Source organism: Gossypium hirsutum, chromosome D13 (assembly GCF_007990345.1).
Source record: "Gossypium hirsutum isolate 1008001.06 chromosome D13, Gossypium_hirsutum_v2.1, whole genome shotgun sequence".
Classification (NCBI taxonomy): Eukaryota; Viridiplantae; Streptophyta; class Magnoliopsida; order Malvales; family Malvaceae; genus Gossypium; species Gossypium hirsutum.
Window position 1 is genome coordinate 24,714,831 of NC_053449.1, and position 18,728 is coordinate 24,733,558.

Here is an 18,728-nt window from a genome sequence, read left to right on the forward strand (position 1 = left end):
TTTACTAAGTAAAGAATTCCGAAAGGACCTAATTTGGTTTCCAAACTCATGAAAGATCGAGTTTCCATGGAATGTTTTTTTTGAATATTATTAAGCATGATGATAATAAATTGAGTTTAATAAAAGTAATTGTCCTAGTTTATTTAGGTTATAACTGTTGCAAATTGTGCTTAATTTTGCTAAAATCTACTTCATTCATATAGTCTGCATACTTAAGAAAACTTGCATTAGGGATCATTGCATTTAATTTTTTTTAGACACCACTTCTCTACTATATTTTGTTTCTATTTTTGAAATTGTTAATATAATTTTACAAATTAAGTGACTTAGCACAAATACAATCCCTGTGGAGACGATAACTCGATACTTACTTATTACTCGATAACGATTGTGTACACTTGCACAAACCTGAGCGTTACAAATTTTTGGCCCGTTGCCGGGGATTGTCAACTATTGCCATAGTCATTTTTTCGTGAAATTATTTATTTTCAATTTGATTTATTTCTAACATTACTAACTATTCTTTTTAATTTTTGTGATTTTCTGTTCAGGTGTTTATGAGCATAGATCGAATTATCAATTTACTCCTTGTAGACCCTAAAATTGAGAGAACTTTCAGACAAAGAAAACGTGAACGAACAGCTCAAAGACAAGTCGAGATGGACCTTGTAAATCAAAATCAAGACCAAGGTAATGAAGCCGATTATGTACAAAATTCCATCCTCATTGCCGATGATAGGGATCGATGCATCAGACAATATGCTGTGCCACTTTTTAGCAAGTTAAACCCAGGAATTAGAAGGCTAGATATTGAGGCAACCCAGTTTAAATTGAAACCAGTGATGTTTCAAGTGCTACAAGCAGTGGGCCAATTTAGTGGTATGCCCACGGAAGATCCACATCTCCACCTTTGATTGTTTATGGAGGTGAGTGATTCATTTAAGATAGTCAGTGTGACTGAAGACGCCTTGAAGTTGAAGTTGTTTCTGTACTCGTTGCGAGATCGAGCACGAGCATGGGTCAATTCATTGCCACCAATTTCCATGTCTACATGGCAAGAATTAGCAGAGAGATTTTTGGTTAAGTATTTCCCGCCTAGCAAAATGCTAAGTTGAGGAACGAGATCACAAATTTCCAACAACTAGATGATGAGTCTTTGTATAAGGCTTGAGAGTGATTTAAGGAGTTACTTTGTAAGTGTCCTCATCATGGGATTCCACATTGTATCCAGTTGGAGACATTCTATAATGGTCTCAATGCACATACAAGATTGATGGTAGATGCTTCCGCGAATTGTGAAATTTTGTCTAAGTCTTATAATGAGACTTATGAGATCATTGAGAGGATCGCGAGTAATAACTATCAATGGCCAACAAATCGAACAGCTTCAGAAAGACGAGTAGCTGGAGTTCATAAATTTGACTTTTTCTCTTCGTTATCAGTTCAGGTATCATCTATTTCCTCTATGTTAAAACAGTTAACCACTAATAGTACTAATATTTTTGTAGCTCAGCCACCAAGTTCATTTGAAGTAGTTTCCTGTGTGTACTATGGGGAAGGTCATTCTTTTGAGAATTGTCCATCAAATCCTGAGTCAGTGTACTATGTGGGGAACCGATATCAAAATAGGAGTGGACAAGGACCTCAGTCCAACTTCTACATTCCTTCATGGCTTAATCATCCTAACTTTTCTTGGAGCAACCAAGGAAATGGACCAAACAATAACTTATTACAACAAAGACCTAACCAATCTCAAGGGTTTAATTAGCAAGCTCCAAAACCACCTCAAGCTGAGGCATCAAACAGTTTGGAGAACTTGTTGAAAGCGTACATGGCAAAGAATGACGCTTTGATCTAAATCCAAGCAGCAACAATGAAAAATTTGGAAAACCAAATGGGTCAGTTAGCTACGGAGCTTCGCAATAGACCGCAAGGAACCTTGCCGAGTGATACTGAGAATCTAAGAAATTTAGGTAAAGAACATATCAAGGCAGTGGCATTGCGTAGTGGAAAGACTCTAGAACCCCTATTAATTGATGTCGAAGATGAGCATGTACAAAAGGAGAAAGTCAGCCAGTTGTTGACGTTCCTACACCAAAGGAATCAGAATCTGCAAAGTCTGACAAGGTAAACCCTGACTTAGTGAATTCAGATATTTTAACATTTTCTTTGGATGTAGATTTACCTACTCAGAAAAGTTTTTTGGTTCAACCGAAAGTTCCATCACCTCCACATCCGCAAAGTTTGCAGCAACACAAACAGAAAAATGAGGTGCAATTCAAGAAGTTTTTGGATGTTCTGAAGCAGTTACACATCAATATTCCATTGGTGGAGGCTTTAGAACAAATGCCAAATTATGTGAAGTTTATGAAGGATATACTGTCTAAGAAAAAATGACTGAGTGAGTATGAGACTGTTGCTTTGACAAAGGAGTGCAGTGCATTCCTCCAAAACAAACTGCCACCAAAATTGAAAGACCCAGGAAGCTTTACTATACCCTGTAACATTGGTAAATCTTATTGTGGTAAAGCTTTGTGTGACTTAGGAGCGAGTATCAACTTGATGCCTAAGTCTATTTTCAAGATGTTAGAGATAGGTGAAGTAAGACCTACAACCATGACGCTTCAGCTAGCGGATTGATCTTTAGCATATCCCGAAGGAAAGATTGAGGATGTTTTGGTAAGAGTCAATAAATTTATTTTTCCTACTGATTTCATTATTTTAGATTTTGAAGCAGATAAGGAAGTACCAATTATCCTTGGGAGACCTTTCCTAGCCACAGGAAGAACATTAATTGATGTGCAGAAAGGTGAACTCACCATGCGAGTTCAAGATGATCAGGTAACCTTTAACATTCTTAAAGCAATGAAATTTCCTGACCTGACAGAGGAGTGTTCAGTTATGGAAGAGATAGAAACATTGGTTTCTTTGGAAAGCAATTTTGAAGAAGATCCATTAGAGAAAGCTTTAGATCTTGACCCTTTGGAGGATGAAGAAGGTGATGAAAACATGGCTTTGATGGAAGCCAATCCAAGAAATTATATTCAATCCACATGGTTTGAACCATTGGAGTTGTAAGTCAGAGAATTTGTGCAACCTAAGTTGTCAATTGAAGAACCACCTAAACTCGAACTAAAGGTACTTCCTTCCCATTTTTCGTTGCCTTTTATGGATCAGATGTTAGATCAATTGAAGGGTAATGAATTCTATTGTTTTTTAGATGGTTATTCGAGATATAACCAAATAGTTGTATCCCCAGATGACCAATATAAAACAACCTTTACTTGTCCATATGGTACGTTTTCTTTTAGGCGAATGTCTTTTTGTTTATGTAATGCACCTGCAACTTTTCAACGATGCATGATGGCTATAGTTACTGATATGGTCAAAAATTTTGTTAAGGTTTTCATGGATGATTTTTCTATTTTTTGGTAACAGTTAGGATATCTGTTTGAGTAATTTGGCTAAGGTACTGAAGAGATGAGAAGAGACGAATCTTGTCCTTAATTGGGAAAAATGACATTTCATGGTCAAGGAAGGGATCGTCTTAGGTCATAAGATCTCAAAGAAATGAATTGAAGTCGATAAATTAAAGGTGGATGTAATTGAAAGATTACCGTCCCGAATTAATGTGAAAGGAGTCAGAAGTTCCTTAGGCCATGCTAGTTTTTACCGAAGGTTTATCAAGGATTTCTCAATAATTTCTAAGTCGCTGTGTTTGTTGTTAGATAAAGATAAAGTGTTCAATTTCAATAAAGCATGTTTGGAAGCTTTTGAAAATCTAAAGAATCGGTTAATTACAACTCCAATAATCGTTACACCTAATTGGAACTCACCTTTTGAGTTGATGTGGGATGCAAGTGATTAAGCTGTTGGAGCTGTGATGGATCAAAGAAGAAATAAAGTGTTCCACCCTATTTACTATGCAAGTAGAATTTTGACGGGAGCCCAACTAAATTATACGGTAACTAAAAAGGAACTATTTGCTATAGTTTTTGCTTTTGAAAAATTCTGTTAATATCTTATAGGTACCAAAGGTACAGTATTTACTGACCATGCGGCCATTAAATACTTGCTCATGAAGAAAGATGCAAAACCAAGGCTAATTCATTGGATACTTTTACTCCAAGAGTTTGACCTTGAGATCCAAGATAGAAAAGGTGTTGAAAATTAAATAGCTGATCATTTGTCAAGATTGGAGCAAGATGAGGAAACCCAGTCTGGTGTGCCTATCAATGAGAATTTCCCAGATGAGCACTTATTTGAGATAAGTCGCATTCATGAAATACCCTGGTTTGCTGATTTTGCCAATTATCTTGCATGTGGAATAATTCCTCGAGAAATGACATACCAGCAAAGGAAGAAATTCCTTCATGATAGTCGGTATTATCTTTGGGAGGATCCATTTTTTTAAAGAGTGTGTAGATAATATAGTCTGAAAGTGTGTAGCTGAAAGTGAGATTGTCGAGATCTTATATCATTTCCATTCATCTCCAAGTGGGGGACACTTTTGTGGTTCACGTACTGCAAGAAAGATTTTGTGAGCAGGTTTCTTTTGGCTGACATTATTTAAAGATGCTTATTCTTATGTGAAGAACTGTGATAAATGCCAAAGGACTGGAAATAAATCAAGGAGGAATGAGATGCCCATGACAAAAATTTTGGAGATTGAATTGTTCGACGTATGGGGTATTGACTTCTTAGGCCAGTTTCCTTCTTCATATGGGAAGAAATACATCTTAGTTGTTGTGGACTATGTATCCAAGTGGGTTAAAGCTGAAGCATACCCTACAAATGATGCTAAGGTAGTTATGTGATTCCTTCAGAAGCATGTGTTTACACGATTTTGGATACCAAGAGCTATTATTAGTGATGAAGGTTCTCACTTTGTAAACAAATGGCTTAAGTGGTTGCTTGAAAAATATGATGTGAAGCACAAGATTGCTACTGCCTATCACCCCCAATCTAATGGACAAGTTGAAAGAGTGAACCGTGAAATCAAAGGTATCCTTGAAAAGGTAGTACGCCCTACCAGAAAAGATTGGTCTCGAAGGCTTGATGATGCATTATGGGCCTATCGAACAGCATTTAAGACTCCGTTAGGAATGACTTCTTATTGGTTAGTCTTTGGAAATGCATGTCATTTGCCATTAGAATTGGAGAATAAAGCTCACTGGGCTTTGAAGCAGTTGAACTTTTATCTTAAGCAAGCCGGTGAGAGAAGGATGTTACAACTTGATGAGTTGGAAGAGCTGAGGTTATTTTACTATGAGAATGTCAAAATGTGTAAAGAAAGATCAAAAAGATGACATGATAGTCATATAAAATCTCGCAAGTTTAAAGAAGGTCAGAAGGTGTTGTTGTTTAATTCAAGGCTGAGGTTATTTCCTGGGAAGCTAAAATCCCGATGGAAAGGACTTTATACCATCCACCGAGTTTATCCTTATGGAGCTATTGAATTGGACGACAATTACGGAGGTATGTTTAAAGTCAATGGTCAACATCTCAAACACTACTGGGATGGTGAAGTTGAGCGAGTTGAATCCTCATTTAAATTAACAGACCCTTAATTTTTCATAAACTTATCATAAAAATAAATAAATAATTAGAATTTATTTTCTTAATTAAGTACATTTAATTAATTCTATCCAAGGAGATTAGAACTTAAGCGAGACGGTTGTGACCCCTCCAACCTTTCCAATGAATTAATTTAATGTAATTTGTTAAGAAGAAATTTTCTAATTAAGTTTTGAAATGTTTTTTCTAGTTTAATTTATTTTGTTTAATTTCAAATTTTTATGTTAATAAAGGGGCTCAAGTTTGGCCCAAGTACTAATCAGTTTGAGGCCCAAGTCAGCAAAAAGGAGGAAAAAATTTTACCCTTGCCGTCACACCCATTACTTGCCGCCCAAGTAACTTTAATGTAGCTAAATTTTTGCTACATGTTGCCCTAATTTTTCCCTATATAAATCCCTCTTCATTCTACTAATTTTAATATCCCTCAAACTAATATGCTTACACCCTAAAATTTCTTAAAATCTCTCTTTTTGTGCCGCAAGCCTCAAATCCCGAAAGAAATCCCTAGCCTATTTCTTATCATTTGCTGAAACTACTTAGTGCCGCCACAAGAGAGTCGCCAGAGCATCAACGTGGCCGCTGGACACCACCATTGCTGCCGCATATTGCCACCGCACATTACCACCGCCGCCACAACTCCTTCGCCGTCGCAAGGTTTGTCGAAGCAAGTTCCACCCTCTCTTGCCCATTTCTCTTCTGCCTCTGCAAGCAGAAACTTTGCCAAATTTTCGGAAAAATACCATGTCTCGCAAGAGAACTAGATCGTCAAAGGCTACTCCTGAAAATCCAATTTTAATTGATGAAGAATTTAAAGAGCGATTTGATTCAATTTTCAAGCATCAACCTATGATGCCGGAAAAAGGTTTTAACCTGAAGAGCAATGATGTGATGGTTGTCCCTGTGCTAATTAGAAAGATAATCAATGCTCTCAAGTGAGAACGATTTTGTGGTGCTTGTTCACTTCCTGATTATAAACTAGTTCGAGAATTCTATGCTAGTTTGACTACACAAGATGCTACTGAATTCATCATTCGAAAGAAAAATGTATCTCTTACTTCTAAGTCCATCAATGATTTGTTTAATTTACCTGATGTTGAGGAAGATGAGTACTACCCTATGATGAACAATATCAATTGGGATTTTCTTCAACTAGTGCTTGATGTTGTGATAAATTTGGGATCCCAATGGATTATAAGAAAGTATGGGAGCCATTCTTGTCGAAGAGAATAGTTAAAACCAGTAGCAAAGGTATGGTTTAATTTTGTTCACTACAGTTTTATGCCTATCTCACATAGTTCAACCATCTCGATGGAATGAATGCTCTTGTTATATGCAATTTTGACAGAAAAGTCCATTAATGTTGGGAAAATTATCCTCAAGGAGATTCATGATTGTTCTAAAAAGAAGACAGGAAGTGCTTATTTCCCATCATTAATTACTTCACTTTACTTAAGGGCTCATGTTAAAACATAAGCAAATCTGAAGGGGCAGTATGTCCAAGGTTGCATTACAAGTCATGATCTTGAAAGGTTAGTAGAGAGAGTGCATGAGCTGAACCAAGGCAAGCAAGAGGAACCAATAGAGCCAGAAACTGAAGAGTCAACAAATAAAATTGAAACTGAAGTTGATTCAGTTATAGACACTGAAGAAGGAGAATCTGATAAAGAACCAAATAGTCGTCAACCAGCTGAAGGAGCTGAAAACTCTGAACCAAGGGTTGAGCTAGAAGAAGAACCAGTCAAGCTAAGTGTGAACCAGAATTTACGACTCCAATGCCGACTCCTGCAAGTACTTCAAAGAAATCGAAGCTGTCAATTTTGATAGATATGTGCAAGTTCATGCACAATCAACAACAAACTTACTGGAAATATGCAAAAAATAGGGATGATTCAATTCGAAATACTTTAAAGAATATCTCTAACACTTTTGTTCCTAAGTTCCCAGATGTTATCTTTGAGCCATGGATGGAAGATACTGACGATGCAAGTGGAGATGGAACTAAAGAAGACAAGGGGAATGAGTCAGAAAAATAAAATGGGGGATTCTTGTTTTGTTGTTTATTTAATTGTTTTTTTTAAGTCTTTAGGAATTTATTTCTTTAGTAATTAGGATTTAATATTTGCAAAATAAAACATAGCAAGCATGAATAAATACTTCTTTAGAAAGAATAAGACTAATGATATTGTAATGGGACTGAACATGTCTAGGATTGAGTTATTAGGAAAGACTTGGTATTTAAGCAGTCTTAATGACTCACCTCTCTTTCTTTACAACCCTACCTGGTGTTCAGTTTTCATTCATTACTTTGTTCTTGCAATGAGTACATTGAATCTTTTTAAGGGGGTAAGGCAAATAAATTGCTCAAATTTTAAAATTTTCAAGTATGTTTCAATTGTTTCTTTCATAAGAAAAGTTCACTTTGTCTTCAAAAAAGAAAAAGGTATGACCTTGAGTTCAAAATAAGTTTGGGGGTGTTCCAAAGCTTCACTTGAAGAAAAAGGTTGAAATTCGAGAAATCCAAGGCAAAGTTAAAATTTAAGATTTTTGAAACCCTAATGTCCCATCTTTTAAAATCCATACCTTTAAGCTAGCCCCATTACAACCTTATAAAAGACATATTGATTTGATGATTATGTCACCTACATTAGTGGAGAGGAAGTACTAAGTTCAACATATGAAGATCATAAATATAATTGTTTTGCTTGATTGATGAGAAATTGTGTTGAATGAAGAATATTATCTACGGCTATGACATACATGCAAACTATGATTCATGTTGGCATATCTTGAAACTTAGAATAAAACTTTTAAAATGTTTGTATACGAGTTACTTGTTAATGAAGAAGATATATGAGCATAAATTTATTGATACATGATTATGAGATGAAGATTGATGCTATTTACACTCTTAGCAAAATTTGCCTTAGCAAGACCTTGTGTTGTGTATGAACATTACTCGGGACGCGCAATGATTTAAGTTTGGGGGTGTGTAAAAGGAAAAATATATAAGATTTTTCCTATATAATTCATCGCCTTTTTTACTTAAAATTGTTGTTAAACCAAGTAATTTTTTAATAAATTAATAAAATATGTGAAAATATGAAATTAGGACATAGAAATTATTAAAATGTGATTTTATGTTTTGTTATATAGTTTTCATGCATAAAATAGCTTATTTTATATTAATTTAAGCATATTATATTAATTTAACATTCTACCATAAAATCATATTTATACATTTAGCCCTCAACAATTGGCAATTACACAATTAAATCATTAACATCAATATTTAAATCACATCTTCTTTTAATTTCCATAGCTAACAAATATACATATGGTTTCTTACCAATACCTAAATTCTTGAAATTTATAAATTAACACCATGCTTGTTTAATTTATAGCATTTAACTCCTTAAAAGTTAATACTAACAAAAGCCATAGTATAAAATATTTTAATTACTCACCAAAACTTAGTAATTCAACCTAAACTTCTAGCACAAAGAACAACCTCCAAAACAATCCCTAAACTTCACATGATTAAACAATTTAACCCCAAAATCTATCAAAACAACTTCAAAAACTTAGCTTTCACAAAGATGACATTTTCCACAACATTAACAACTTTAAAAATTTCAACATGGGCAATTTAGCTTATGATTTAAAGGTTATAAAACCAAGAAAATTATGCAAAAGAGGATCAAAGAATACCAACCAATTTCGGCATGTAAAAGATGGGTTCTTCAATTTTCTTTTTCTTTCTTTTCTTTTGGTTCTCCCTCCACTAATTTATTTTTTTCTAATGTTTTATTACTACATTTTCTATTTAATATTATTATTTCATTTATTTTATTCATTAAATAACATATTATAATTATCATATATATATATTATAAATGTAATACCCTCATAATCATCCACCACACGGCCGTGTCTGCAACCATGTAAGTGGTTTAAGGTCGTGTGACACGCCCTATATTCACTTGGCCTGTGACACGCTCGCGTGTTTAGGCCGTGTGGTACACACGGCTATGTCACCAGGTCGTGTGATATATCCAAATTGTGTGATATTTTCGTTCGTTTCTCCTACGACAGTGTACAGGGGCATGTGGGACACACGAACATGTCATTAGGCTGTATGTCTTCACGTAGACTGTGTGTGCCATAAAAAATAAAAAAATTAGCTCCAGTAGTCACACGGCCCATGACACACCCGTGTGTTTGGGCCAGGCCGTGGTGATTCATTCAGGCCATGTGGGTTTATTATTCACTTTGCCCACAGTCATGTCAAGGGGTGTGTGGGTCACACAGCCATGCTTCTAGGCCGTGTACCTTTCTATGACCGTGTAACTCTTAATTTTTTATCCCCCATGTGCCTATACTATGTAGGCTACATAGCCTTGTCACTAGGCCTTGTGGTTTACCCCAGACCGTGTGACACTTTTTTTATTGTTTTTTGAATTAATAAAATTAGAATTTAGGTAAATAAGAAGCTAAGCATGCAACAAAATTAAATAAAAATAAAATAATAATAAAAACACTCGGGTTGCCTCCCGAGAAGTACTTATTTATAGGCTAAGCTTGAATTTTCTTTTCAAATTTACGATTAAGTCAGATTTTGGAGCCGGAGCTCCTCTTTCTCGTTATCAATATCACTACGAAAATAAAGCTTGAGATGATGACATTTTACCTTGAATTTGTAGTAATCAGGATGAGTTACCTTATTGGTTCCGTATGGGAATATATTTCATACCATAAATGGACTTGACCATCTCGATTTTAGCTCTTCAGGGAACATTTTTGTCTTCAACTTTGAATTGGTTCGTCCTCTTTACATGCACACCATGACATTGTTTTGTTACTTCTTTAGACGTTGTCGGGTTCTTATTATCGTGTGTGAATATGATATGCAAATTGTGCAAGTGTACACGTCGGATCAAGTAATAAAGTGATGAGTGAATATCATTCCCACGAGGATCGGATTGAGGCACTAAGTGGCCAAGTTGTTATAATAAAATGCGATTAATGCTATGCTAAAGCTATGGTAAATATGCAGTGACAATTTAAAGGAATAATGATGTATGCAATACGTGGAATTAATGAATACTTGGAAATGCAATGGTAATTATGAGAATAACTATGAGAATAATATGCAAAGAATAAATAAACGACTAAGAATGCTATGGAAAAACTACTACGAGAAAGATAAAGGGTTATCCGATATTGAGTGGGAAGGTTAGGATTATTAAGAATCTACTTTTCGTGTCAGCAATGCCTTAGCAAAATTATACTTAACCTACTACTCAAAAGAGTTCTTAAGTGGCTTGCCTCTTTCGAGAGCAAATCCTCAAGTTGCCTTGCCTGTGTCTATAGTCATTTAATATGGCACCCTGTACTGTACCTTCTGTATGATCGCTGCTCTATGTCTAGAGTATACTACAAGTATCTATTGAGTACTTGCTCATATTATTCAACCACGGTCAAACTAATCCAACCTTTTCAAAATTTAGATTAATTTAAGGGTATGTTGCACAGTCGACTATGTCTAGGGATTGCTCTCAAACATTATAAAGAATAAAATAATTGAATGAAACAGTAAAATAACTCAGATTTATACTACAACCATTAAAGACAGTTAAAGTTTCATCAAAGTAGCCCCGACCCTATGAGATTTAACTCATAGTTTGGCAAATAAATTTCAACTCAAACATCATTTTCATCATTGTAATTCACGAAGGAACATATTAGAAATAATGGAAGAACGTCTGGAAGACAACGTTCGCTTCTCCAATCCACACTCTAGCTGCATAGTGTCTTGAGGTGGTTGAGAGGGGTTGTATGTGCCTTTCTTCTCCCTATCTCTATTCAATCGCTACCTTCTAATTTGCCTAAGGATCTCTACCCGTAGTTCCGTGCCCTAGGGTTTCCTCCTTCACCTCTTTTTAAATTGCTCTATTTTTCTTTTTCTCAGGATAATTCCAATAGCCCCAAGATTTATCTTCTCCTCTTTTCTAGGTAAATCTATTTGGTACAAGTAGAGTTAGGCTGAAATTGATATGTGTTGAATACTGACTGGACACCTTCTGGCATTGCCATGACATATTGGCTGGCAATCTGACCACCCTTTTGCCCTGACAAAACTTCTCTCCTTTATTTCTTGTTCCTCATCCTGCATCTGCCAATATCAAAACACAACCTTTACACGAGCAATTAAAAGCACCTGATATTTAAATGCATCCCAAGTTCTAATGCAATGCTAAAAATACTAATGAAATGTCCTAAAATGCAACTAGATATACTTAAGTATAGACAATTAGGTCCAAAGGCATAAAATATAACTCTTTTCAAGAGTTATCACTCATCAACCTTTGTTTGCCATTCATCTAATTCATCGAGTTGCACCATTCTCTTTTCACTTGTTCCTTGATTTCCATCACCTTGAAAATAATATAGTTCTAACACATCTTCATGATTGATTTCCTACAAAGAATGTTGAGTCGTATGATTACTAACATCAACAGAATGAAAAATACATCTCGCTCACTAGAAACTTTAACAGCATCACAAGCTTGAAGAGTAACCTCTTCATCATCTACCCTCAACACAAGTTCACCATTACCCACATCAATAATAGTTCTAGCAGTGGCTAAAACTAGTTGACCTAAGATCATGGGTACCTCAATAGAGAATATGAATTTATCTACTTTAACAAGTACATCTTCAATAATACCCCTATGATATTAAATTGGTCTGTCAGCTAATTGAACACTCATCCTAGTGGATTTTGGTTATTCGAGACAAAGTTTTTTGGACATTTTATAATGCAATAGATTTATACTAACACCCAGAATAGCCAAAGCTTTTTCAACATATAAGCTACTAGTAAAATAAGGGATAGTAAAACTCTCTGGATCTTTAAGCTTGGTGGGTAGTTTGTTCTAGAGAATGGTTTAGCACTCCTTGTTCAGTTCCACAATGGACAGTATGTCTAATTTCTTTTTATTTGATAATAAATCCTTTAAAAATTTTGTATATTTGGACATCTGCAAAATGGCTTCAACAAAAGGTAAGTTAATATGCAATTTTTTTTTAAATTTCAAGAAATTTACCATATTGTTCATTTATGCGGTCTTTCTTCAACTTTGCTGGATATGGAATTGGTGGCTTGCATTCTCTGACCACTGGCTTATGCTATTTTGTGCATTTCTCAACCCCATCATTTTTCTCAACAGCATAAAGATTCAACTTCTTTTCAGGCTTGACTAACACCTTTCCAATTCGTACATTAATTGCGTGGACTTACTATTTTGGGTTGGTTTCAATGTTATTAGGGAAACTGCTTTTTGCCTCTTCGAAACCAATTTAGCAAGCTGGCTACTCTAATTTTCAGGGCCCTGAATAGAAGCTTGTTGATTCCTCAAAGTCATTTCAGCGTTCTGGAATTTAGTTTCTGACACTGAAATAAATTTAGTCAACATCTCTTGTAGATTCGACTTCTTTTCTTACTGATAAGGTTGTTGAAAACCCAAAGGGGGTTGTGACATTTGATTTCCTTGACCACCCTAAGAAAAATTTGGATGATTCCTCTATCCTGGATTATAGTTGTTTTTATAGGGGTTATTTTGAGGTCTAGAATTATTACCCATAAAATAAACTTGCTCATGCTCCATGTTAGACTTGAAAGGTTAGGATTCCGAATTGATCATCCCTACCCTAATCGCATCGCATTGCATTATCACTTGTTTACTACAACTCAAACCATCAATCTTTTTACTCAGCACTTCTACCTGACTCAACAACAAAGCAACCACTTCTATATTAGAAACACAAGTTGCTTTAGTAGACTTCGTTCTTATAACTTGCCACTGATATTTTGTAACACCCCAAACTCGACGCAATCATCATGACCAAATTTGGAAAGCTATATCGGTCACCAGAATGGCCCAGAAAAACTTTCTTGGTTTTCAAACATACTTTTTAAACCATTTGAGTAAATCTAAATACAGTGCAAGGTGCTGAGAAACTAATAAGAAAATAAACACAAATATAGAAGAAGATTAAGGGGTTACAAACTCAACTTAAAACAACTATTAAAATAAAAATAAAAACATAGTTCAAAAGAAAATAAATAAAAGAAGTCGTAGAAATAAAAAATAAAACAACCAAAAACAAAAAAAAATAAATAAATAAATCAGATTAGTGACCTTCATCGTGAGAGGCATTGGGATTGTGAGGCGCAAGCTCAGTAGAAGAAATGTGGAGATGCTGACAGATCTACTGAAAGTAACATCAATACTGTCGAATCGCTCAAAACAGTGCTGCTCAAAATGGGTGAACTGCTCGGAGAGGTCCGCGAGGGTAGTAGCAGCGGTAGGGTGACTTGAAGGTGTAGATCGAGGTGGATCCTCGTGGTGAAAAGAGATATCATCAAGGAAGTCCTCATGCTCATCGTAGGGGTCAAAATGAGAGAGTCAGTATCGAGGAGGATGCACTCCATGCTGTTGCTCGATCATCCTTATATGACTTATAATCGATAGTCTTTGTGGGGCCATCTGTCCAACCAATGTGAAGGATACGACCCGTCGCCATACTTCACAAAAAATAAGCGTCGATTATGAGTCCCATCACCATGCTCCAAAAAAAATAAGCATGAAATGTACTAACGACCAGAGTGCTCTCCCTCTGACCAGTCACCATGTGGGCCAAGATGGCATGATTTAGCACAAATCCAGAGGTAGTGAAATTGTCTTCGACTGACTCGGGTCATAGGGTGTCGTATTAGCAGTAAGCTCTGTCCAGTATAGAGACGATGAATAATGGATGCGTTGGTATAAGGTGAGGAACCCCTCGGCACTCATGAACTCCTCAATCTAGTCCAAGGGCAACTCTAAAGTCAGGGAAGCTTAGATGATGTGTCGTACCACTGAGTCTGAAAGAAATGGTGCATGGCTCATCGTGGCTCGGCATCATGTGTTGTAAGATAAAGGTTGAAAAGAAATCGACGGTAAGCTCTAAGTAGGTGGCTCGATGATAGAGAAGAAATGGTCCTATGGATTTGTGGCAATTAGTGCACGCACCCTATTAGCTAAATGAATCTGCTCTGGGGCCGTCCAATCAATACAATGACCCAATCCCAATGATCACTGTCTGAGATGCTGATATAGGTTTGAGGACCATGCGAAAATCGTAGAAATGGATGGCATGTGTCGAAGATAGGGCCCAAAGATGACGACCTTAGATTTGCCTCGTGTGTTTGTCATGATGTAAAATAAAACAGCCAAAGTCAGCATGAAATGAGATTGACAAAACACAACAATCATAAGCAACACAATAACGTAGTCTAATAAAAAAACACAACTAATCACCAAATCCCAAAATAAGATCGAAATGTAGTACGAAAAGAATAAGAAATACCAGAATAGTAAAGTAATAGAAGAACTAAAATAAAATAAATGCTAATAATAAAAATAAAAAAATAACAAGAAAAATAGAATTTATATCTCATATGAAAAACAAGGATAAACAAAAAACAATAGAATAAAATAACTAATTCGAATAGATAGAAATAGTAATAAAAATATTAAAAACAAAAATATCAAAATAAATTCCTAATAATAATACTAATAAGAACAAAAAAAAGTAGTAATAAAAATAAGAATAATGATAAAAATAATAATAAGAAAAAAGAAAAATAAACAAAAATTAATAACTAGGAAAATCAAAATAAATAAATAAAAAATAATAAAATAAAATAAAATTTAAAAGAAAAGGGAAGGGCCAAACAATGCGTAAGATGGATGGTGGCGGTGCACGCGACGGTCGATGACTGGGGGGTTGATGCCGATGAGGATGGTGGAGGACGAGGATGGAATAGAGGTGGGATATTTGGAGAAAGAAAAATAAGGAAAAGGAAAAGGGAAGTGTGAAGGGCTAGGGGCTGTGAAGGGAGGGAGAAGGGGGAGGAGATAGATGGGAACGGTGATCTGCGACTAGTGCAAAGGTGCAGTGGTTGGACTTGTTAGGAAATGGGAGAACAATGGCTGGGGTTTGTGTGGGGGATTAGGGAGGAATGAGACAAAACAAAAAGGAGATTAGGGTTTTAAAGGGACATTATCGTGTTAAGGCCCGTGTTGAGCCACAAAGGTCGTGTCACATGTCCATGTGATGTTTCCTTAGCCCGTGTGTCATTGAAAAATTAAGTCCAATGGTCACATGGCCTCAGACACATAACAATAACAATAAAAATAAGCACATACTAATTATTCAAAATAACAATATCCAATATTTATGCAAATGATCATGACAATTCAGTTTTTGTAAAAAAATTATGCAAATCTTTCTAAAACTTAGTACCCATCACCGCTACAATCCAAAATTGAGTTCCCCAGAACTTGTTCATCCAAACACTCCAAATTTACAAACAAGGTGCCATGTAGGTTGTAGATGAAGCCATCAATTCTTCCTCCTTATAGTGTCCCACCCTATGCAAGTGATATGGCCACAATAAACATATATATACATATTTTTCATTGTCACTTGTTACAGGGGCATGTTGAAACATGCAAATCAAACTTCTCAATATAATATCATGTAGGGCATGTTTAACATGCGTTTCACTTATTTTTTTAAGATGTCGAAATATCACAATTTATTTGTTATGTAAAATTGATTATGTCATAATATCACATAACATGAGAATGAGAATAACAGACTTTTTAAACAATGAAAATCATAACCACACAACAAACTTTTCATAAGCTAGTTGATTTGGGTTACTTACTTAGTGTAATACACATCTATTGGTTAATCTCTGTTTTTGGAATACTTTATGTATTTTAATAAAAAAATATAAATAATAATATTTATTTAAATAAAATAATAATATTTATTTAAATACTAGAATTAGTGTATATCAATTTTTATTTTAGATTAGACCCATAATTGATAGTAGATCCAAAGCGAATCACCCCTCTCAAGAATGCCTACACTTGGATTTAATCGATAAATCACTTACTTATCAACAAACATGATTTCTCATTAGGGAGTTTGTTTTTATCGCTTTATGAAATAACTCAATGTAAGAAAACTCCCATAAACACTTACCCTTATAAAAATCAATCGATATGTGATATCATTTCCAACGTTAGTGACTTTTCTAGTTAGTATCGATCAACCCTTTAAGATAAAGTAGAATACGATATGTTAATATTTGAAGAAAAAAATACATTATTACTCGTTCGGCCTAAAGGAAAAGAATAGAGGAAAGAATGGTTTTTCATTCGACTACTATATTTACTTTTTATTGATTGAAACGAGAAGGTCGAAGGATCCCTGTGATCTTGTATCGGAAAGGGATGTGAAACTAGAAAAAGGATCACTTGGAAAGTGAATCACTAAATAAAACATTTGAAAATAAAGTAAAACTAATTGAAATAGATGATATAGGAATTTTGGTTACTAAAAAGAATGATAGAGATCGAAAAATGGTGAAGAAAAGAGAAAAAATCACCAAAACTAGTGGAGGTACGATGACACGGTGATGGTAACGGTTGCCCAACGAGAACTCGACGAAAGAGGAGGAAAAGAGAAGGATAATTTCGGTACTAGAGGAAGGGAGGAGAGAAAAATAAAGAAGAAGGAAAAAGAAGGAGAGTGGTGGTCACGGTGGTGGTCCGACGGTGGTGTAACGGTGGTCTGGTGGTGGTGCACTTAATTAATGATAGTGAAAGGTGGCGGTCTAAAAAATTGAATGAAAATGAAGTAAAAGATGGAGGTGAAAAACCAAATAAGGGGTGGCACAAGGTGATTCAAAGGAGGAGAAAGAGAGGATTTTTAGAAAAATGAAAAACAAAAATTTGTGCATAGCCTTCAAGGGTTAGACAACTACCTAGTCACCACTCTACTTTTTGGAAAGAGAAAGAAGCAGAGAGTAGAAAAGGGAATGAAAAAGTTGAAAGAAAAATAAAAGAAAAAAAATGGATGGGGATGGTTTCATGTGCTAGGGGTGGCATACATTAGTTCAAATGGAAGTGAGGAAAATAGGGAGAAGAAAAGTAAATAGGGGAACACATGGAGTGAAAAATGGGGAAAAAGATGGTAGGTTGACTAGTTAAAGGAGGAAAGAATCTTTTTTTGCATGGTAATTAGGAGTGGACGGTAATGGAAGCTTTGACCATAGTTTTATGAGCCAAAAATTAAATTAAAATATGAGAATATGGGGAATTAAACATAAGACCTTTAGGAAATTAACTAAGCACTTAACTACTTGACTATTCACTAGCTCGTTATAATTTCTACAACATTTATTTTAAAAACATGGTGTGACCTTTACTAAGGTTTGTGGTACAGTTGCACCACATAGGAGATAATGTGAGGGAAGAGATTCAAACACAGGTCATCAATGACAGCTCCACCACTACTCAACCACTATACTTGATACTTATTTATTATCAAATGAGTAAAAGATAATCTAAAAAAAAATTTGAACATGACCACTCTCGGTTCATTAACCCAATTTCTACTAACTCGATTTTGGGATGTGACATAGTTATTTAGTGCCATCTCTTTAATAAATTCTTAGGCTGCCTCAGGTGTCTTATTATTCAGTGTTCCACCAGTCGCTGCATCAATTATGTGTCTAGTCGAGGGATTCAAACCGTTGTAAAAGGTTTGAACTTGTAACAACAAAGGTAACCCGTGATGAGGACACCTTCTCAGAAGATCCTTAAATCTCTCCTATACATCATACTATATCTCAAGCTCAATTTGAGTAAAGGAAGAGATGCCATTCCTCAACTTAGCTATTTTGGCTGGTGGAAAATACTTCAACAAAAAATTTTCAGTCATCTGAGCCTAAGTCGAGATGGAAACCCGTGGAAGTGAATTAAACCACTGTTTCACCTTATCCCTCAAAAAAATGGGAACAACCGTGATGTCCACAAAACTATCTACAATTTTGACTAAGGTAAGTGCAGCAAAGAGATCATTCCCACGAAGGCTAAAAGTACTAGTAATTATCATCTTTATATTATTTAACTGAATAATTCGAGTGACTGATTAAAAACTAAAATTAACTAAATTAATTAACTAATGAACACGGCAAAGAACAAAACACGAAAATAACTGATTAACAACCAAGAAGCAAAACAATACTA

The 18,728-nt window shown here is 35.3% G+C and overlaps 2 non-coding genes across 2 annotated transcripts; one reads left to right on the top strand and one right to left on the bottom strand.

Moving 5' to 3' along the window:
• Positions 1–1,108: 1,108 nt before the first annotated feature.
• LOC121226032 (small nucleolar RNA R71) lies at positions 1,109–1,215 on the bottom strand. The gene has a single exon (XR_005923930.1). It is a non-coding gene; the product is annotated as a small nucleolar RNA R71 (small nucleolar RNA).
• A 17,050-nt stretch (positions 1,216–18,265) lies between these two features.
• On the top strand, positions 18,266–18,372 carry LOC121225951 (small nucleolar RNA R71). Its single transcript, XR_005923854.1, has one exon. It is a non-coding gene; the product is annotated as a small nucleolar RNA R71 (small nucleolar RNA).
• The last annotated feature ends 356 nt before the right edge of the window (positions 18,373–18,728 follow it).